We start from the raw sequence: 23,810 nt of genomic DNA on the forward strand, positions 1-23,810 counted from the left end.
ACAAAACTTACAGAATGCCTCATGTGCATATTGATTGATAGTATATTTAAATAGCTGACAGAAAGTTTGAGGTTGAAATAGTGATAAATTAAAAAGCAAAAAAAAAAAAAAAAATCATTAATTCCAGGCAAAGGAAAAAGTAGTGCAGAGCAAAACAACCCTGTCATAGTTTCTTAGCTGTGAATAAAATTTGCACATAGTAAACAGAGTATTGATACAAATAGTGACATAATCTATGGAGAAGAGAGGGGAAGGAAAAATGTGTAAGGGTGATAGTTCTAGAGCTAAAGTGAAAACTAACTCTTCATGCTATTTCACAAAGGGAGAAATAATAATATCTGTTGAAAATGAACAACTATTGATATATTTTTAAGACATATGGAGGTAAGCTGCGAAAGGGTTAAATGAGTAGAAATTTTAAAGATGACCTTTAAAATAGGCAAACTGTAGGGGAAGGAAGAAACTGCTACTTTTGGTAACCAACTTGAAGAACTAGACTTTTAGATATATACAAGTAAAATTTTGATAAACATGGAAAGGAAAAATTCATACACAAAACAGACACATAAATCAGTGGAACAAAATAGAAAGCCCAGGAATTAACTCACGCATGCATGCCCACGGAGTCACGTCCAACTCTTTGCAATCCCCTGGACAAAGGAGACAAGAATATATGATGGGGGAAAAAAAACAAAAAACAGTCTCTTCAATAAGTGGCCCTGGAAAAACTGGAAAGCTACATGTAAAAGAATGAAATTAGAACATTCTGTAATACCATATATAACATTGTGGCATTTGCAGACAAGGATGGACCTAGAGACTGTCAGACACAGGGAAGTCAGAAAGAAAAAAACAAATTTCATGTAATGTCGCTTATATAGGAATCTAGAAAAATGATGCAGATTAATTTACTTGCAAAGCAAAAATAGAAACAAAAATAAACTTAAAATGGATTAAAGACCTAAACATAAGGCTGGACATGGTAAACTTCCTTGAGGAAAACAGGCAGAACACTCCTGGACATAAATTGCAGCAGTATTTTTGGGTCCACCTCTTAAAATAAAGGGAAAAAAGCAAAAATAAACAAAAAGGACCTAGTTAAAGGCACTTTTACAGCAAAGGAAACCACTGATAAAACAAAAAGACAACCTAGTGAATAGGAGAAAATATTTGCAAATGTCATGATTAATAAAGGATTAAAATTCATCATATATAAATAGCTCATACAACTCACCATCAGAAAAACAAACAACTCACCATCAGAAAAACAAACAACTCAACTGAAATATGGGTACAGTCCCTCTGCTATTCACGTGAAATTACCACGACATTGTTAATCAGCTATACCCCAGTACAAAATGTTTCTGGTGAAAAATTCAAAAAAATAAAAATTTAAAAGGAAAAAAAAGTGGGTAGAGAAATTGGATAGATGTTTTTCCAAAGAAGAAATGTAGATGGTCAATAGGCACATGAAAAGATGCTCAGCATTGCTAATCATCAGGTAAATGCAAATCAAAATCACAGAGAGGTATCTCCTTACTTGCCTCAGAATAGCTATCATCAAGGAAAAAAAAAAAAAACACCACACAGAAATAACAAATGTTAGTGAGCATGCAGAGAGATGAGAATACCAGACCACCTTATCTGCCTCCTGAAAAACCTGTATGCAGGTCAAGAAACAACAGTTAGAACTGGATGTGGAACAACAGACTGGTTCAAAATTGAGAAAGGAGTACAGCAAGCCTGTATATTGTCACCCTGCCTATTTAATTTATATGCAGAGTATGTGCGTGTGTGTGTCTGACTCTGCAACCCTATGGACTGTGGCCAACCAAGCTTCTCTGTTCATGGAGTTCTCCAGGTCAGAATACTAGAGTGGGTTGCCAGGCCCTCCTCCAGAGGATCTTCCCCACCCAGGGATTGAACCTGAGTCTCTTATGTCCCCTGCATTGGCAGGTGGGTTCTTTAACACTAGCACCCCCTAGGAAGCCCTATATGCATAGTTCAGTTCAGTCGCTCAGTCGTGACCAATTCTTTGTAACCCTATGTCCATCACCAACTCCTGAAGCTTACTCAAACTCATGTCCACTGAGTTAGTGATGCCATCCAACCATCTCATCTTCTGTCATCCCCTCTTCGCCCGCCTTCAATCTTTCCCAGCATCAGAGTCTTTTCAAAAGAGTCAGTTCTTCACATCAGGTGGCCAATGTATTGGAGTTTCAGCTTCAGCATGAGTCCTTGCAATGAATATTCAGGACTGATTACCTTTAGGATGGACTTGTTGGATCTCCTTGCTGTCCAAGGGACTCTCAAGAGTCTTCTCCAACACCACAGTTTAAAAGCATCAACTCTTCAGAGCTCAGCTTTCTTTACAGTCCGACTCTCACATCCATACATGACTACTGGAAGAACCAAAGCTTTGACTAGATGGACCCTTGTTGGCAAAGTATGTCTCTGCTTTTTAATATGCTGTCTAGGTTGGTCATTGGAGAAGGAAATGGCAACCCACTCCAGTGTTCTTGCCTGGACAATCCCAGGGACGGGGGAGCCTGGTGGGCTGCCATCTACGGGGTTGCACAGAGTTGAACACGACTGAAGCGACTTAGCAGCAGGAGCAGGTTGGTCATAACTTTTCTTCCAGGGATCAAGCATCTTTTTATTTCATGGCTACAGTCACCATCTGCAGTGACTTTGGAGCCCCAAAAAACAAAGTCTGACACTGTTTCCACTGTTTCCCCGTCTATTTCCCATGAAGTGATGGGACCAGATGCCATGATCTTTGTTTTCTGAATGTTGAGCTTTAAGCCAACTTTTTCACTCTCGTCTTTCACTTTCACCAAGAGGCTTTTTAGTTCTTCTTCACTTTCTGCCATAAGGGTGGTGTCATCTACATATCTGAGGTTATTGATATTTCTCCTGGCAATCTTGATTCCAGCTTGTGCTTCTTCCAGCCTAGCATTTCTCATGATGTACTCTGCATAGAAGTGAAATAAGCAGGGTGACAATATACAGCCTTGACGTACTCCTTTTCCTATTTGGAACCAGTCTGTTGTTCCATGTCCAGTTCTAACTGTTGCTTCTTGACCTGCATATAGGTTTCTCAAGAGGCAGGTCAGGTGGTCTGGTATTCCCATCTCTTGAAGAATTTTCCACGGTTTGTGATCCACACAGTCAAAGGCTTTGACATAGTCAATAAAGCAGAAATAGATGTTTTTCTATTGCTTTTTTGATGATCCAACCAATGTTGGCAATTTGATCTCTGGTTCCTCTGCCTTTTCTAAAATCAGCTTGAATATCAGGAAGTTCATGGTTCACGTATTGTTGAAGCCTGGCTTGGAGAATTTTGAGCATTATTTTACTAGTGTGTGAGATGAGCACAATTGTGCGGTAGTTTGAGCATTCTTTGGCATTGCCTTTCTTTCGGATTGCAATGAAAACTGACCTTTTCCAGTCCTGTGGCCACTGCTGAGTTTTCCAAATTTGCTGGCATATTGAGTGCAGCACTTTCATAGCATCATCTTTTAGGATTTGAAATAGCTCAACTGGAATTCCGTCACCTCCACTAGATTTGTTCGTAGTGATGCTTTCTAAGGCCCACTTGACTTCACATTCCAGGATGTCTGGCTCTAGGTCGGTGATCACACCATCGTGATTATCTGAGTCATGAAGATATTTTTTGTACAGTTCTTCTGTGTATTCTTGCCACCTCTTCTTAATATCTTCTGCTTCTGTTAGGTCCATACCATTTCTGTCCTTTATTGAGCCCATCTGTGCATGAAATGTTCCCTTAGTCCAGCATAATTATTTGTGTGTACTGGTAGAATGCAAATTTTTGCTTTGACTAAAAGAGAAGTGAAGAATTTGGTATGTTTACTTTTGTAAGAGGTGGCTGGTACGAGGGCAGATGATAGAGAGATGAGAGAAAACATTCGACAAGTAGCCTTTATCTGTATGGGCTTCCCATGTGGCCTAATGGTAAAGAATTCACCTACCAACACAGGAGTTGCAAGAGATGTGGGTTCAGTCCCTAGGTGAGCAAGAACCCCTGGAGAAGGAAATTGCAAACCACTCCAGTATTCTTGTCGGGAGAATCCCATGGACAGAGAAGCCTTGCAGGATACAGTCCATGTGGTCACAAAGAGTCAGACCCCTGATGCATTAGCATTATGTGGGATGCCATTAGCAGGGGCAACAATGAGATTCCTTCAGGAAGGCTCTGGTGTAGCATGTATATTTTGACTAGCTGAAGTTAAGGTAAGGATAAGCAGTATGGTAGGTGTGACTCTGTATTTGTAGCAAAGAAGCAAGGTGTTTAGCCTAAGTGTGTTTGCCCCAGAAAGCAGAGCTTGAGTCAAAGGCTTGTGTACAGCAATCTGAGGGAACAGGGGTTGGGGACTGGAAAAATTGAATAGGGAGGGTGGAAACATTGGTACAAAGATATGTTATTGAACTGATCACCAACTGGGTAGCTGAAGTTCCATCTTACTGGAATTCTGAAACGCCATGTAGAATTCTCCTTATAATTAGGCATTTGAGGGATCATAGAAGATGGAAGTGTTTATGCATGACACTCATTCTCCACTAGCCCAGGTTTTACACCTGGGAGTATGTTTCCCTAAATAAATTAAAATAATAATAATAAAAGAAATACTTAGAATCAGAGAAGCCCCTGACAGAAAATGAGATTTCTAGTGTAGCTGAGGCTACATGCTCTCAGGTCTTACTTGTAAAGGTGGTTCTTACATTAACAACTGGAGTGAAATGTCCAGAGGATATGAGGTGGGTAGAAGAAGTGCTTGCTGCAGTGTCTGATACTCTGTTTTGTGGATTCCCAGAAACACCTGAGGGACAGGGTGGCTTTGAAGAGTGATCCGATATGAGCAAGTGGATAAGAATAACATTAGAACTTGAAGTGTAACCATCAGTGTGACATTATTTGTTTTCTGGCTTTAGAGGACTAAATTATTCTATTTATACTTCTATTTGTCTTTTTGCAACTTTTTATTTTATATTGAAGTACAGGTGATTAGCAATGTTAGGTTAGCTTCAGGTGTACAGCAAAGTGATTCAGTTATACATGTACACATATCTATTCTTTTTCAAACTCTTTTTTTCCCATTTGGTTATATAATATTAAGTAGAGTTCCCTGTGCTATAGAGTAGGTCCTGTTTGGTTATATCTTTTAAATATAGCAGTAGTGGGAGGGATATCTAAGGAATTTGGGACTAACATCTATATTTGCCTTTTGTAAGGGCTCAACCCCAATAGGATGCTGGGAAAAGGCAAGTTTGGAGATGGAAGTGGTTCTCAGTCATCTTCAGTGATGGACCTGCACCAGAGAGGTGAGTGTATCTTTCATGAATTTTTTTTGGCGGGACCCAGTGGTGTGGCTTATGGGATTTTAGTTCCCCAACCAGGGATTGAACCTGGGCCACAGGAGTGAAAGTGCCGAGTCCTAACCACTAGACCACTGGGGAACTCCCAGAGGTGAGTGTATCTTGAGAGTACGACCCTCAACCCCTGTAAAACATCCAGATAACTCCAAAAATCATACTGAACTTTAGTTTTGACAGGAGAACACAAACCGCGAGTTGTGAATAGAAAACAGAAGAGAACTGGACAGTCTGAGCAGAGTCTCTCCAAAAGCATAAATTTGCAGAGAGTATTTGGCATCTCTTTGGAAGGACTGATGCTAAAGCTGAAACTCCAGTACTTTGGCCACCTCATGCGAAGAGTTGACTCATTGGAAGACTCTGATGCTGGGAGGGATTGGGTGCAGGAGGAGAAGGGGATGACAGAGGATGAGATGGCTGGATGGCATCACTGACTCGATGGACGTGAGTCTGAGTGAACTCCGGGAGTTGGTGATGGACAGGGAGGCCTGGCGTGCTGTGATTCATGGGGTCGCAAAAAGTCGAACATGACTGAGCGACTGAACTGAACTGATTTGGCATCTCTTGAGGAATGTTGATCTTTTCAATGAGTATTCCTGGTTAGTTAAACCATCTCTGCTACAATGGCCACAGACTGAAGAGGCAACCGCAGGAGCCACTGAAAGCAATCAGATACGGTGACAGGAAGGCAGACCATGCAGTGGATGTGGCAGCTTTCCATGCTACTCTCTCATTGCCTCGGAACCTTGATTTATGTTCCCAGCACTGAAGGACGTTATCATATGACTCCTTTGCATCCTGCCTCTTTTGTGGCAGGAGTCATTTCTGAGTATGTCCAAATAAGTGTTATACTGTACAATGTTTTCTAATAGTAGACACTTACCACTGAATCAGTAAAATATCTTGAGAAATTATCATCTATCATTTCTCTTTGTTTTATATTCTTCCTATTATATGTACAAGCATGTATCACAGCTGGTTCTGTGAATATTATCTCAAGGGTGGGGTGCGTGTTGTGCATACTTGTATAAGAGAGAATTCTCATAGGGAATAGAAATAGTCTACAAGATTCTTTGCAGTTGTATTTAGTTAAGATGAGGTCATATTGAATTCAAGTTCCTAATCCAAAAACTGATATCCTTAAAAAAGAGAAATTAGACACACAGAGGGGGAAGACAGTTATGCAAAGACAAAGGCAGAAATTCCTAATGCAACTGCAAGCCAAGGAACACCAAGCGTTGCCAGCTTCTATCAGAATCTGCAAGAGTCAATAAAGCACCCTTCCTTAGATCCTTCAGGGAGAACCTGGCCCTGGTGACATCTGATTTCAGACCCCTAGCTTCTATAACTGTGAGGAAGTAAATTTCTGTTGTTCTACCACACTCAGTTTGTTACTTTGTTACCGTAGCCCTAGGACACTAGAGAAGAGGGGAGTGAGGAGGGAGATCTGTGACTGTTATTCTCTAAGAGGAGAATAGCTGAGAAGAGGTATGTCTTTCAGACAGGATTTTCAGAGAGAACCAATAGGAAAGATGGAGAGATACTGATTTATTATAAGGGATTTGGCTTATACAGTTATGGAAGCTTACAAGTCTCGAGATCTGTAAGCTGAAGACCCAGAAGAGCTGATGTTTCAGTTTGAGTCTAATAGCATTAAAATAAAAATCTAAGTCCCCATGTATTATATGACAAGGTTGTGGAGAAAATGGGGGGCAATCCTCATGTGCTGTTAGTGGGGATGTAAATTGGTATAGCCACTGTGGAAAGCAATATGGAGGATCCTCAAAAAATTAAAAATAGAACTGTCACATGATCCAGCAATCCCACTCCTGGGTATACATCTGAAGAAGAGAAAAACACGAGTTGAAAAAGAATGCACCCCAATGTTCACTGCAGAATTATTTACATTAGCCAAGATATGTAGGCAACCTAAGTGTCCCTCAACAGATGAATGAATAAAGAGGATGTGATGTATACAGACAATGGAATATTTTTCAGCCATAAAAAAAGGATAAAATTTTTACCATTTGTGACAATATGGATGAACCCAGAGGGTATTATACTTAGTGGAAAGCCAGAAAGAAAGACAAATACTATAATCTTTCACTTATATGTGGAATCTGAAAAATAAAACAAATGAACAATTAAAACAGAGAGAGAGAGAGATTCACAGACATAGAGGAAAAACTAGTGGTTACCAGAGGAGAAATGAGGTGGGGAGGGGCACAACTCCTACGTCTAAAAGAAATAAGTTACAAGGATGTAATGTACAGCATGGGGAATATAGTCAATATTTTTATAATAACTTTGTAAAGTTAACTAAAAGTATTGAATTATGTCATACACCTGAAACTAACATAATATTATAAGTCAACTATAATTCAATTTTTTTAAAAGAAAATTAAAATCAAATAAAATCAAATGCTGTTTCCTAACTTGAAAGGCAGTCAGGCAGGAGGAGTTCCCCTTACTTCCAGGAGAGTTAGCCTTTTTGTTTTATTCAGGCCTTCAACTGACTGGATGAGGCCCATCCAAATGAGGAAGGAGAATCTGCTTTACTTGGCCTACTGATTCAAATGTTAATCTCATCCAAAAACACTCTCACTTGCATACCCAGAAAAATGTTTGATCAGATGTCTGGGGAGCCCCTATTCCAGTGAAATTGACACATAAAAGTAACCATCACAGTCCTGCTTCCTGGCAGCAGTAGAATGCAGACAGCAAGTCTCTGGTAAGCAAAGTTCAGAGGTGAATGAAATGGAGGAGATATTTACCCAAGATACTTAGATATGAACAGGAAGCTATAGAGAGCTGTCATCCTGAATGGGCCACATGGACCTGGCTTGAATGTTTCAACCATAACCAGGGCCAACCAAGACATAATGCCATCCTACTTCTTTTCTGCAAAGCTTTGGCAACACATGAGCTTCCAAAACCTGACATGATGCTAACTGAAGTTATTTCTCACAAGCTCAGCATATGAGAGCTGAAACTTTTCTGTTAGTTTCTAGAATAGAAAGAGATGAGAGAATTCTCAGACACATGTGTCAGTTATCTGAGATTTATACTCTCTCTATAAAGCAATCTCTGGCAAAATAAAATGGGAAAGGGCAACCCAAAAAAACACCCAAGAGCATTTAAAAAGCCCTGTCACACAGAACCTATTTTAGTGAATGTCAGACTACAACTGGATACCTGGCCATTTAATTCTCAAGAAATAGAAGTTTCTCTGTACAACCCACAGCCCTGATTGCACACAGGGCTACTGCTGCTGCTGCTGCTGCTAAGTCGCTTCAGTCGTGTCCGACTCTGTGTGACCCCATAGACGGCAGCCCACCAGGCTCCCCCGTCCCTGGGATTCTCCAGGCAAGAACACTGGAGTGGGTTGCCATTTCCTTCTCCAATGCATGAAAGTGAAAAGTCAAAGTGAAGTCGCTCAGTTATATCCGACTCTTAGTGACCCCATGGACTGCAGCCTACCAGGCTCCTCCGTCCATGGGATTTTCCAGGCAAGAGTACTGGAGTGGGGTGCCATTGCCTTCTCCAACACACAGGGCTACTAGCAAGCATCTTTGGTTCTGCTACTTGATATTAATGGAAGGATTTCCTGCGTTTTGCTGTGAGGGTTTCTGCTGCCACTGCCAAGATCACCCAAGAAATGAGGCCTTCAGAGAGGGAAACTCTAGGGACATGCATATCCAGCTCTACAAACCCTCCAAGTACTAAGTGCATCAAACTCGTTATATTGTATGACACCTCTTTATCATGATCTCCCAGGAAATCAACTTATCCTGAATATAAAAGGTAGAGAAATGTTCAATCTTGACCATGTAATGGAATGACTATAGAATGGGGGTGCTTATAAAGATGCTGAGGCCAGCAGGTTGGGACCTAAGATTCAGTTCCTGCTGCATTGATTCAGTCATGAAGAGTATCCCCAGGATTAAAAAGCACAAGGATGCAGAGCCTTTTGGAAACTCTTCAGGCAGGAGGGAAACGCTGAGTGAGTGGCTGCTTTTCTGAACAATTTCCATCCCTGTTGATGGTGAGGGTTCCTGGAAAAATATGGGATCTGGTGTCAGGAAGGCTGGGGTTTGAATTCCAACCCAGCCACTTACAGGGACTCTGGGCAAGTTATTTAACCTCTTGGTTCTCAAAAGGAATAGTGTTCTTACCCACATCTTTGTCTTCAGCTCAATTCAGAATTACACTTCTAATTAGGACTTTACATTCTGGCAAGAGCAAGCCACTTTGGGGACCATTTTCCTAAAATGGCCCAGGGCTCCAGTCCATCAGCAATTACTAACCTGACTGAGGTTTCAACAGCAAATGGGTCTTTAGAAAGAAAATTAATAAAGGAATTATTTAATAAGTTAATGAGTGAGTGAATAAAGGAAAGAATATGGACAGATGAGAGAAACACAGGAAAAAGAAAAAGGATATGGAAGTATTTACTGGCTTTTCTCAAGCGAGATTCTTAATAAGAGACAGTCAACTGCCTGTGGCTTCTGAGACCATAAATTGTGGTCACTTCTAATCTGAAACACTCTTAAAAGGCTATTGCAAATATGATTCTCTGTCACTGCAGTGACTGGGGTTACCTGGGGAAATCACACTTTTGCAGTGCATATGAAGGAAACCAGAGACACTGATAAAGGACTAATGAACGGCGGGTTCTGAGCCTATGAGCAGGGGCTACAGAAGACCTGGCTTTTCAGAACAAGCTTCTCTGACCCTCAGTGGCCATCTGAGAAGGTGACCCTCAGGCCATAGAGCACAGCTTCCAACTGCCTTGTGTTAGAGAATCTTCTAATGCTCACCCCTCATGATAATGAAGAGACGGTCCCCGTGATGTTAGTATGCCATCACTCATCTCCACACACTTAAACCATCACTCACTTATTCTCTGATTTAGGGACTACTGGAGTCAGAAGAGTGCTCAGAGAACATCCCACTCAGCATCATATTACAGAGGAAGGGCTGGAGGTCTGAACTGACTCAGACAACTTCCTTTTCCTTTCTTGTTCTGTTTCTGACAGGCATGATCCGGCTTCAATCTTGCCATTTTACATCACCCTCACTACTCAGATGGCCATGAGGAGACAACATCGACAATAATTAGGATGTAAATGTCAAAGTTAGGTGGAGCTTAAGATGTCTCTCGGGTTATTCATTCATTCCCATTCCTCTGAGGAAGGATATTTACTGATGCTCCTTAATACGCGGTTTCTCATCTCCTAAACTCAGATTTACAGAAAGATAACAAAGACCTGGTTGGTCGGTATTTATGAAGAGCTTTGACAAATGGTATGGGTTTTGGATCTTCACAAGGATGCTGTGTGGTAGGTAGGACATGTAGATTTCCATTTTTCAGGCAGATACAATCCGAGAGAGGCTACATTTAGACATGCCATTTTCAATCCCGTGGGAGTCATCTGTTGGTGTTCTTTGCTTTCTTATCTGAGGAAACCCATAGAGTCACCTAGAAGCAACATGAAAGCTGTCTTTTCTTTTTATAAACCTTTCCTTAAACTTACATGGGCTTCCCAGGTGGCTCAGTGGTAAAGAATCCGCCTGCCAACAAGAGACATGAGTTTGGTCCCTGGGTTGGGAAGATCCCCTGGAGAAGGAAATGGCAACCCACTTCAATATTCTTGCCTGGGAAACCCCATGGACAGAGGAGCCTGGTGGGCTACAGTTTGTGGAGTCACAAAGAGTCATATATGACTTAGTGACTAGACAAAACTAACAACAAGCTTATGTAGAGCTAGTCAGCCCCCGGCTTTCCTTCTGTTTTCACAAACTGATAGCATCTCCCAGATAAAGACATGTTCCCAAGTCGTATTGCTGATACCGCACACACACGACCAACTGGTACTGGTCACCATAAATCCTTTCTCAGATAATATAAGATGGATAAAAGTAAAACAAAGTAGGTAATTTGAATGTAAAAGCAACTGCCTTCTGTGTTTGCTCCCATCACATTCACAAAGTCTTTCACAGAAAAATACCTGCAATTAAGTGATGCTGATAAAGTAATGGATTGCAATTTACTACCTCTTACTCATATTCATATAGCACTTAAATGAATACTTCTTTTTTTCCCTGCTATTACTCCCATTTTATAGATGAGGAGATTGAGCTTCAATGAGTTTAGGTGAAATGGATTTCCTATGGTTTCCTATCAGCTCTGTGCATAGGTGTTCCACAAGCATTTGCTGAATTAAAGAGCATTTACTTCTATATCTTTTTTTGTACTTAATATTAGAATTAATGGTTGAGCAAATTTTTTTTTTTTCTTTCAGAGAAGTGCACACCACGGTAACGTGCCTCTGGGAATGCAAATAGCCCACTCGATGTATTAGGCAACCATAAACAAATGGAGATCTGCACAGATGTAATTAAGAATAGAAAATACAAGCCTATGTGCAGGACCATGATTTACAGTCAAATTCACCTGCCTTGAAAGCTCATATTAGATTGCTCCTTGTTTGATTATCAAGTTGGTGTTTCAATGCAAAGCATATGCTCACAGGCCCCCAGGTTTGCTGGGCTTATGAATTAGCTAATAACTTTGAAATGAACCTTTTAAGGGAGGATTGGTTTACGCCTCAGCAATGCAAACATGTGCAAGTGAAAATATATGCATCTCAACTGGTCATTTTTGTAGGGAGGACAAATGTGTAAAAATATGTTTACTAGAAAAAAATTCTGGTTTTGACTGTTTGCCAAACATTATACAAGTAATTAGTGATGTTGTTAAGTGCTCAGCAGCTCTTTTGAGACTTCTTTTTTTTTTTTTTTTGGCATAATAATATGCTCCTTCTCCAATGTATAGGCACATATGATATTTTAAAATATTCATAGAACAAAGGTGCTGATTTGACTTATAAATGGGCAGCTGCTGTTGAGGCCCTCTCATTTATACTTTTCAGGTCCTCAGACTTGTCCTGAGAATCTGGAAAAGGGAGAAGATGATGTTGTTTTCAAAACTTTGGCTTAACTTTTCCAAATCGCATGTTAAATATCCTAAAGCAGTCTTGCTGTCCACACGCCCATCTCTACCTACACTCTCTTCTCACTAGTGTGTTTAGAGAATAAAATTTCTAATGCAAAATCAGAAAGCATAAATCAAAGGGCTGGACCACCACTACATGGTTTTATTCCCCATCACTACCTCCACCCTTTCACATGACTTCTTGAAAAGCTGAAAATTATCTAAAATAAGTTTCTTCAACTCCACTTTTCAGACTCCGTGGATGTTGTTAATATAAATGAACTAGTGTCCCAAATGTAAACCTTGGGTCTTACCACCACAAGAATTCAGAATGTTTGTCAATATTATTTGCTGTTTTGGTCAAAATGAAGCAGCTGTAGGGAATCAGTAAAGAAAAATACCCTCCTATGTGTAGACTTGCTGTTGTCAGTGGCATCCTAGAGAAATACATCAATTGGTCTGTCCAGCTGGAGCTCCACTAGAGGGGAGCCTGGCCGTTAGAGGACCTAGGAGGAGTCACCTTGAGGACTGTGTTGTGTTGGAGTCAAGTAACAAGCACAACAGGTATGATATTTCTCATACACGGAAACAAATATTATGCCGGGGGAGGAATAATTGGCTCAAGGCAAAATGTCAACATTCAGACAGAGTTGTAAGTCAAAAATGGGCCAAGTTGTGACATTGTGATAGAGGTAAAAATCCAACATGAGGTGAAAAGTATGTCAGAGGAGCAGAAGGCAAGAATAAGGAACCACCCAAATGGGAGGCAGCCTGGATACATCCCAGAGCAGAGCACCATGGCAGACCAAAAACAGAGAGTAGATTAGACACTTCATGAAGAGAAGTGAGAGTCCCCCATTTTATACATCTAGAATCTGAGTCTGCACAATGTCCACCCAGTTGACCAAAAGCTCTAGAAAGAGTGAGTCAGGCTTTACTGTGCAGACTCCCGAGTCCTGATTCTGTGAGGACCGAAATTTCATAGACCTTCCTCAACACTGCCCACTTCTAAGAAGACTGGAAAAGTAAGAAGACACGGAGTCACCAAGGGCAAGGGGAAAAGGATAGAAGCAAATGAAATGAAGCTGCGTAACATATAAGATGAGAGAGATACCATTAGAAAATAAATAATGCTTATGTTGATGAAAATCAAAAACTGCATGTGATCCCGAAGAAAAATCTTCACATCAGAATCTAAAAAAAAATATAGCCATGCAAATAAGGGCCCATTATTTTCCCCTCTGCACAGAATGACTGGCTTTGAGTTTTAACATGGGAGGAAAAGCCAGATGGCGGCAGACGGGCTTATTATAGAAAGTCCACTTGCACTGAAGTTTTCTCAGCACTTTCTGTCGTTGCTGAGTGAGGTTTTGTTTTGTTTCCTTCTTAAGTGTAGGGCAGGCAAGTACCAAAATTTGTATAAAGTCTGCAACCTTTTCATGCAAATGTTCTATTCAATACCTCCAATACATGATACATGATGCCACCACAGGAAAACTAGTGTTGCTACAGACGTTAATCATAATTATGAAAATTTTTAATTTAAATGTAGGTCTGAACACACAAAATACAGTGCATGGCCATCTGTTAGTTTTCCATCTGGGCTCATTTGCAAAATACATTCTGTTTCACTCCCCCCTTCCCCCTCTATTTATAATCTTCCCTGGAAAACAAATATGGCTAATCTATGGCATGCCAGAGCTGAAGTTAGCTATTTACAAGTGGCTTTTAATAGACATGGCTACACAGTTGAAAGCAGTAACAAACTTCTTCAAGTGTTTTTTTTCATGTGTGGGGGGTGAGACACCTTCTCAGACTTTTGTCAGTAGATTTTTCCTTTGTGAGTTCCCCATCCCAGTGTGAAAATAGTATTTTACAGCTTATGTGTAGAGAATAATGAAAAATGGAATATTACTCCGTTTCTCTCTTGCTATGATAAGAATAATGTCTAAAATTTTACAGCTGTCACAGCAATATTATTCTTAATTGCCAAAAAGCAAAAATAAAAATGTCCATCAGCTGATTAATGGATAAATAAAGTGTGGATATCTATAAATTTAATATTATTCAGCCATAAAAATGTGATCCTAAAAGATGATGCTGTGAAAGTGCTGCACTCAATATGCTAGCAAATTTGGAAAACTCAGCAGTGGCCACAGGACTGGAAAAGGTCCATTTTCATTCCAATCCCAAAGAAAGGCAATGCCAAAGAATGTTTAAATGACCACACAATTGCACTCATCTCACACGCTAGCAAAATAATGCTCAAAATTCTCCAAGCCAGGCTTCAACACTATGTGAACCATGGACTTCCAGATGTTCAAGATGGATTTAGAAAAGCCAGAGGAACCTGAGATCAAATTGCCAACATCCGACGGATCATTGAAAAAGCAAGAGAATTCCAGAAAAACATCTACTTATGTTTTATTGACTATGCCAAAGCCTTTGACTGTGTGGATCACTACAAATTGTGGAAAATTCTGAAAGAGATGGGAATACCAGACCACCTGACCTGCCTCCTGAGAAATCTCTATGCAGGTCAAGAAGCAACAGTTAGAATTGGACATGGAACAACAGACTGGTTCCAAATAGGAAAAGCAGTATGTCAAGGCTGTATATTATCACCCTGCTTATTTAACTTATGTGCAGAGTACATCATGAGAAACGCTGGGCTGGAAGAAGCACAAGCTGGAATCAAGATTGCCGGGAGAAATATCAACAACCTCAGATATACAGATGACACCACCCTTATGGCAGAAAGTGAAGAACTAAAGAGCCTCTTGGTGAAAGTGAAAGAGGAGAGTGAAAAAGTTGGCTTAAAGCTCAACATTCAGAAAACTAAGATCATGGCATCTGGTCCCATCACTTTATAGCAAATAGATGGGGAAACAATGGAAACAGTAATAGACTTTATTTTTAGAAGCTCCAAAATCAATGCAGATGGTGACTGCAGCCATGAAATAAAAAGACACTTGTTCTTTGGAAGAAAAGCTATGACCAACCTAGATAGCATATTGAAAAGCAGAGACATTACTTTGCCAACAAAGGTCTGTCTAGTCAAAGCTATGGTTTTTCCAGTAGTCATGTATGGATGTGAGAGTTGGGGTATAAAGAAAGCTGTGCACTGAAGAAATGATGCTTTTGAATTGTGGTGTTGGAGAAGACTCTTGCAAGTCCCTTGGGCAGCAAGGAGATCCAACAAGTCCATCCTAAAGGAAATCACTTCTGAATATTCATTGGAAGGACTGATGCTGAAGCTGAAACTCCAATACTTTGGCCACCTGATGCGAAGAAATGACTCATTGGAAAAGACCCTGATGCTGGGAAAGTCTGAAGGCAGGAGGAGAAGGAGATGGCAGAGGATGAGATGGTTGAATGGCATCACCAACTCTATGGACATGAGTGTGAGTAAGCTCCAGGAGTTGGTGATGGACAGGGAAGCCTGGTGTGCTGCAGTCCTTGGGGTCGCAAAGAGACACAACTGAGTGCCCGAACTGAACTGATGCCTGCTACAGCAGGGATAAACCTTGCAAACATTAAGTGAAAGGAGCCTGACACAAAAGGCTACATGTGGTTTGATCATGTTTGTATAAAATGCACACAGCAGCCAAAACTATAGAGACAAAATATATTAGCAGTTGCCTCATGCTGGAGGCTGGGGCTGGGGAAATGAGGAGTGACTGTTAATGGTTTGCTTTAAGGTTGATAAAGATATTCTAAAATTAGATGATAGAACTTGTGAATATGTTCAGAAATATTATATACTTTAAGCAGTAAACTTTATGAAGTATGTAAATTATATCCTAATAAATGCACTGAAAAAAATTGTAGAGCAAGACAGAGATGTAGAAATCATTCAGCCCATTTTTCACATCTTAAATATGGTGCAGTGAAGTTCTGGAGGGTAAAGATATTAGTTAGTTGTTCAGTGTTGAGGTTTCTAGACTTCCACTCAAGGGCTCTCACTGCCATGTAATTGTGAATGACGACAGTAACAAATTCACCTAGTGGCAAACAGTGAGGAGACTGATGAAGGAGAGATTCAAGTGGAAAGATGAATTATGAAGCTACTGCAGTGATTCCAAACCAGGTTCAGGGAAGCCTGTAAAGATGGCAGCAGTGGTAAGAACGGAGCAGTTTATCTGAATGTAGTAGATCTTTTGGAGGTAAGTTCTTTATGACTTTGTATCTGATTGACTCTGAGTGGAAACAGAGGGAAAGAATCAGCAGTGACTACAATGGTTGTGATCAAGAAAGTAGAAGCTAGAAAAGAAGGAAGATGGATTTCATTCTTAATATGAGTTGGAGTCACTCACAGAACAGAGCGCAGACACTCAAGAGCAAAGTGGGTGGCAGAACTTGGATTTTGTTGAAAAGCTTAGAGCTAGAGACAATAAAGGGAGCTGACTGGTGGCAGGGGCAGTGAAAGCACTGAAAGCGTGCAGGAGCTGTTGGAGAGTGAGAAGCAGAGACTGAGAAAGTGACACTGGGGATCCTACATGTAAGGGCAGAGAGAAAAGGAAAGGGGGAACAAAGCAAAAGAAAGATTCCAAAACAAAGGTGGGACCCAGGACAGGTAGGCCAAAACAGGAGAGTGGGTCCAACATAGGCCAGCCAAAGACTGGTGGATGGATTTTGGAATTGAACATTTGAGGCCTCGCCTTTGCTGGAGCTTTTAGTCTACTTAGGCACCAAATAAGAAATGAATTCAGGGACTTGAATAAAAAAAAGCTCTGACTCTGGAGAGAGGCAAGATGAGGAAAAATCTATAAGAATCAAATTGATGAGATGAGAAAAAAGAAGTGAATGGCATTAAAATGTGAACAAAAGCAGCTGGAAAATTTGAAAAAGAGGTTTTCATGGAAAAATATGTTGTAAAAGGGAAAATGTAGCTTTCCAAAAGATCTACTATCACAGTGAGAGTGAAGATACACAAGTAGGCTTTTTCTGTATTTCTGCCAGAATGGAGTGAGGGTAGAAGTATTAATCTGGCCTTAGCAGATTAATACATTTCTCTCATGTTTAGGAGGTTAACCAAATTCTGTTCCCAGGCCTGAGAAGTTTAGGCTGAGAATAAGGGCAAAGCTCTCTGAAAATAAAATCCAGTTACAGAAATTCTCACTAGGAAATAAAAAAGCCAGGAGTCACTGCATGTCATCTAGGACACTGTTATTTAAAAAAAAAAAATGTATTGAGCATTTGTTTATTTACCATACCCATGGTATGGTATTGGATAGGTTAGGTTCTAAGAATCCGGAGAAAACAAGGAAGAAATCCCAACCTGCCCTTAAGGAGTTCTCAGTTAAGTCACAGACAGCTAGGTAGACCAGCTGTCTACAAATCATGTAGTAAATGCTGTGACAGATCATGGGTATGAAGAGAAAGGTATGCCCAGTTCTGTAAGAGACTGGCAAAGTGGAGTAGAGGAGAGTTTGCACAGAAAAGTCCATGTATGGTCTAAATCTGGAGAGAGAAACAGCAACTTGCATAGGCCAACTGGAGGTGGACAGGCATGGGTACTATTTCTCCTGATGGGCAGAGTACCAGCGAAGGACCTATGGTGTGAGCAAGTGTGCTCATTTGGGGAACTGCAAGCCGGTGGTTCATGGCTGAAGCGCTGATGATACTGAGAGGCAGCAGAAACTTTCCCGGTAGGGAAAGTTTCCCATTCCTTTGCAGGGACCACATCATGGAACATCATCCTTCATCCCATCGGATTCTTTCTCAATATCCCCCCAAACAGACGCTGAGACAAAGACTTGGGAGAATCTAGTTTATGAAGCACAAAGAAAGAAGGGAGGAAGGTCAACACTGAGTTACCAATGGGCTTATGGTTGTGGGCACCTGGGGCTCAATCCCACTGAAATCTCCTGAGAAAGTGAAGAGGAACATACTTTAGAACCACCACATCAGAGGACATTTACTCATGGGCTCCATCTTCCCTGGGTTGAGGTTTACTCTGAGGGCGTTAAGACCCACCCTCCTCAACACACACACGTTTACATTTTTAGGTTGAACCTGCTGCCTGCTTGCCAACTCTCCTCTTAGGCAGAGAAGCAGAGAGAACAAGAAGCTGAAGTGGGGGTTGGGGTGTAAGGAGTTGTCTCCCACAGGTGTGGGTGAACTCAGGAAGGTCAAGAGCATACAAGGCAGAACATCAATGGCGTCCGCCAAACACTCCACGGCAGGCTACTTGTCACCTCCTTCCATCTGTATCTAGGTCATATCCATATCCACAGCATGGCTCGGGCATTCACTCTTCTGCAAACCTAAATGTTTAACCCTTTCCACTCCCAAGTCTGAAGCTTCATCATGGCTCAGAATACTACCCACTGTCCACTACAGCATAGGAATAATCTTTGCCATACACTACCTGTTGTCTTTGTGGTCTCTAAACACTCCATATTACTTATTGGTTCCTAAAGCAAGCATTGTGTCTTAATGTCTTTGCATTACCCAAGGTGACCAGAAAACAGTAATACCAATTGTTGTTCAGGCAAAGGAAACTGTTCTGTAAGCCTTTTGGAAACCAAGCCCTTCTAGTAATTCAACCAACTCAATGCTACCTCAAAAAAGTATATTCTTTGTAGATTGGTGCAGTCATTACGAAAAATGGTATGGAGGTTCCTCAAAAAGCTAAAAACAGAGCTTCCATGTGATTTAGCAATCCTATTCCTGAGCATATATCGAGATCAAAGTACAATACAAAAAGAAACAAAAATCTTTATGTTCACAGCAGCACTATTTGCAATAGTCAAGACATGGAAACATGGAAATAACCTAAGTATCCATCGACACATTGTACACACACACACACACACACACACACACAATGGAATACTATTCGGCCATAAAAAAGAATGAAATAACGTTATTTACAACAATATGGATGGACCTAAAGATTATCATACTAAGTGAAGTAAGTCAGAGAAAGATAAATATCATGTGATATCACTTATATGTGGAACCTAAAATATGACACAAACTTACCTATGAAATGGAAACAGACTCACAGACATAGAGAACAGACTTGCAGTTGCTAAGGGGGAGGGATGCGGTAGGATGGATTGGGAATTTGGAATTAGCAGATGCAAAGTACTATATATAGAATGGATAAACAACAAGGTCCTACTATATAGCTCAGAGGACTATATTCGATATTCTGCAATAAAGCATAGTGGGAAAGACCATGAAAATGATTATTATATACATATATATATATATAATTGAATCACTGCTATATAGCAGAAATAATTATAAACAATGTTCTTTAATAAAATAAATTTAAAAACTAAAAACAAAAAGCATATTCTTTTTATTCTGAGACAATAAAACAAGCCCTCTTTGAGGTGAAGAAATGTATTTGCATTCCAATGTAAACTATATTGTCTTAATACAGAGGTTTGAGTTCTTGATAGCCTTCTGTTAATAATTAATGAACTGGTAGGAGTCAGGAAGCAGTTATATATTTGAAACCAAACTGAAGAATAAGAGGAGATGTAAGACAGAAAAAGGAGACAGCGCACTGTCTTTAAATGTTTATAACAGGAAATACTGATGTCTAATTCATCCCGTTTATTTAAAAAATGTCCTTGTACCACTTGAATTTTGGATAATATCCATCCCTATGGGTGTTATGAAGAATGACACATAAAAACATTCTTTATTTTGGTATATATTTTATGACAGTTCAATTAGCATGGAAATCCTGAGCCTTAGGAAGTCTGGGTCTCATTTTTGTATTTACCCAGTGGACACGCTGTCTCTCACTAAAGTTAGTTGAACTATATGGGCCAGTTTCTCTTGTGAGCTTCTCTCAAGCTTTGAACTGGAAAAAGAAATACACAGCAGGGTAATCTAGCCCTTTGAAATTTGGGACAGCTAGGAAAGATGCACTGTGGTACCGATTCGTAATAGGCTTTGTTCCCATGACATCAGTCTATAATATGATGAGGATTCTTCTTGGATTAAGATGTCCAGTGGTTATAAATGAAAAGCTGTTCTCCTTTTGCAAGGGAGGGGCGCTGAGGAGATGTCTATAATTTCCAGTTATTTCCTTTGTGGGACTTTTGGCATTTGAAAAAGGCACATCCTTTCATTAGTGGCACAAAAGGCAGTGTTCGAGCATGTGCCGATTTAGAAGTTAATACATCACACAGTTTTTCTCTGTTGGAGTTGAAGAAACTGAAGAACCACACTCTTAGGCTTTTTAAAACTGATACTCACTGTTTATTGAGCTCTCACAATCCCCTGGGCAAGGTCCTAGCACTTTATGATGATGCAGTCATCATCTAGTTTCATCCCACCAGGATGCTAGGAGCTGTGCACCCACCAGTCTGTTTGAGAGATGAGCTAACTGAGGCTTGGAGAGGTGAGGCAACCTGGCCAAGGCTCAGAGCTGGTAGAGGCTGGAACAGGGGCTGAGATTTGCTTATCCCCAAAGGCCAGGTATGAAACCAGGAGCCTGCACAGCACCTTTGCTGGCCAGACTTGGGTGGGTCGCCGGCTGGGTACTTCTTGTTGGTGTAAGAGAAACTCCTGAGTCGGATCATTAGTTTCAGAAGAAATTATTTAAACTGTCTTAACTTTTAAACTTAAGCTCTTTTCAAAGGGCTTAATTCTAAAAATTCACTTATCCTGAGTCCATTTAAGGTAACCCTGGAAATCACTGGGATGGGTTTTTGTTTGGCTTCCCAGCTTAGGCAGATAATCTCAATTAGGATTGCTAGAGACTCAGTTTTCATAGGATTCCAAATTATTTTTACATATTGATATTCTGTAGGTTACTTCTTTTGTATTATAAAAATCTTAAATCTAACCTATTTAAGTTTTGGTATCTGTCCATAGCAAAATATATTAAATTCTACTCCTGAGAATATATCTGACAAAAAAACATGAATTCAAAAGATACATGCAGTCCAGTATTCACAGTAGCATTATTTATAACTCTTAAGGTATGGAAGCAACCTCAGCATCCGTCAGCTAGATAAATGGATAAAAAAGATGTGGGGTGTGTGTGCATGTGTGTGTGTGTGTGTGCGTGTGTGTGTGTGTGTGTGCGTGCGCGCGTGCTTAGTCACTCAGATGTGTCTGATTCTTTGCAACCCTATGGCCTATAGCCTACCAGGCTCTTCTGTACATGTGATTTCCCGGGAAAGGATATTGGGGTGGGTTGTCAGTTCTTTCTTCAGGGGATCTTCCCAACCCAGGGCTTGAACACACGTCTCCTGTGTCTCCTGCACTGGTAGGCAGATTCTTTATCATGGATCCACCTGAACATATATACAATGGAAGACTACCCAGTCATTTAAAAAAATGAAATTCTGCCATTTGCAACAACATGGATGGGCTTGGAGGGTATTATGCTAAGTGAAATAAGTCAGTTAATTCTCTGTCCTCTATTATAGAGAAAGATATAATACTTTATAATATCACTTATATGTTGAATCAAAAAAAAAAAAAAAAAAAACACCACAAACTAGTAAATACAACAAAAAAGAAGCAGACTTACAGATAGAACGAACTAGTAGTTACCAGTGGTGAGAGGGAAGCCGGGGGAGTGATAGGGGATTAAGAGGTACAACTAATAAGTATAAAATAAGCTACAAGGGTATATTGTACCACACGGGGAATATAGCCAGTATTTCATAATAACTATAATGGAGTGGCAGTGGTGGTGGTTTAGTCACTAAGTCATGTCCGACTCTTGTGACCCCATGTTTCTCTGTCCTTGGGATTTCCAAGGTAAGAATACTGGAGTGGGTTGCCATTTCCTTCCCCAGGGTATCTTTCCAACCCAGGGATTGAACCCATATCTCCTGAATTGCAGGTGGATTCTTTACCAACTGAGCCATGAGGGAAGCCCAATTACAATGGAGTACAACCTTTAAGAATTATGAGTCACTATAGTGCACACTTGTAACTAGTATAACATTGCACTTACACTATACTTCAATTAAAAAAATAAAAGCCAAGGAAAAAAGAAAGCAATCAGGCCACATCATTCCCCTGTTTATATTCCCTTCAGTGTATCTTACTGCTTCCACTTCCGTTTCCTAGATGTCTGTGAGGTTGAGAACATGATATTTTTTAGTCATTTACATTGCTTTCAGAGCCAGTTAGGACTTGCGCTTGAATGCAGAGTTTGAAGGAGTTTTTGCTTTGGGTGTGGGCCCCACTCCTTCCCATAGTCTTATAGATGCATGGACGAGGATGTCCTAAAGAGATTTAAGGATGAGGGGAACAGAATTAATACGTCTCTCAGGTTCAATCCCAGTTCTCTCCCAGAGTCTGCTGCTCTCCTTTGTGGGGGCTTGAATCAGGACCCTCCAGAACATGTGGGAGTTAGCCAGCATCTGTGAATGTGATCTTACTTCTAAGATGGTCAAGTACGATGACGTTTCAAGGTTGGGTCATAGATCAATATGATGGGTTTCTTATTAAAAGGGGAAATATGAACACAGGGACAAAGACACAGAGGGAGCACCAAGTGAAGACTGGAGTTAAGCTGTCACGAGCTAATGAATGGCAAAGACTCCAGCAAAACACCAAAAGTGAGGAGAGAAGCATGAAACAATTTTCCCTCACATCCTCAGGAGCCATCAACCCTGCTTACACCTCAGTTTTGACTGTCTAGCTTCCATAACTGTGAGATGACAAATTTCTGTGGTTTAAACCATCTGTGGTCCTTCATTATGGCAGCCCCAGCAAACTAACAGGTACTTTGTCCCAAACTAACATGTACTTTGTTCCTTTATTACTCAAAAGACAGACAGATCAATTTTCTTAGTGCCTCCTCTAGTTTATTTTAACCAAGACGTTTTGCCACAGTCATCCTGCCTGGACAGACTCAAGGCCGAACACGTACCAAGGCCTCTGTCTGGAAGGACAACACACGCAGAGAGCACAGAAGATAGCATCATCTCACCCTTTTAATGAGACACAAGTATTTAGGTTCTATAAACCAAATATCAGAAGAAAGGCAATGTCATGCTTTTACTCTGGTATTGCCATCAATAGTCCCAATTTTCTCCATCATGCCATTTCTTCTTTTATTTAAGCATGCCATTTTAGGGAATTGAATACTTCTAGGAAGAGAGGAGCCAATTTACAGGGAACACTGTATGTGGGAATACTCATTCAATATTTAAAACAGGAAAATATGAAAGCATGATGAAGATCCCCCCAAAGGCTGTGTGAATGTGCTTCTTCCTACATCTATCTGGATGTGAGTGCATGGCTGAGCTTCTAGCTGGAGCTCTCAGAATCCCTTTGAGTGAGTGATCCTTGCTTTGTAGCCTGTGCTCCCTTTGTCCTCCTTTTGACTTTCAAAGGTAACTTATTAATGTTAGTTATCCAGAAAGAAAGCTTTGTTACAGTTTATTTTAGCATTCCTCAAGCTTTGAATTTTTTCCTTATC

The 23,810-nt window shown here is 40.5% G+C and overlaps 1 long non-coding RNA gene and 1 other non-coding gene across 8 annotated transcripts in view; both read right to left on the bottom strand.

The window, feature by feature from the left end:
- The window catches only part of LOC147366967 (uncharacterized), a 216,109-nt gene that overhangs the window by 78,175 nt on the left and 114,124 nt on the right, over positions 1-23,810 (bottom strand). For 5 of the 7 annotated variants that reach the window (XR_015169653.1, XR_015169649.1, XR_015169650.1 and 2 more), the window contains exon 3: positions 609-650. The exons of the other annotated variants lie outside the window; for them this stretch is intronic. This is a non-coding gene — a long non-coding RNA (uncharacterized LOC147366967). The remainder of the gene's footprint in view (positions 1-608; positions 651-23,810) is intronic. 7 annotated transcript variants of the gene reach the window in all.
- Positions 5,407-5,478, bottom strand: TRNAE-UUC (transfer RNA glutamic acid (anticodon UUC)). Its single transcript has one exon. It is a non-coding gene; the product is annotated as a tRNA-Glu (tRNA).

The sequence above is a fragment of the Bos grunniens genome, chromosome 8 (assembly GCF_055505025.1).
Source record: "Bos grunniens cultivar Pamir isolate PY7600 chromosome 8, Bosgru_T2T1.0, whole genome shotgun sequence".
Classification (NCBI taxonomy): Eukaryota; Metazoa; Chordata; class Mammalia; order Artiodactyla; family Bovidae; genus Bos; species Bos grunniens.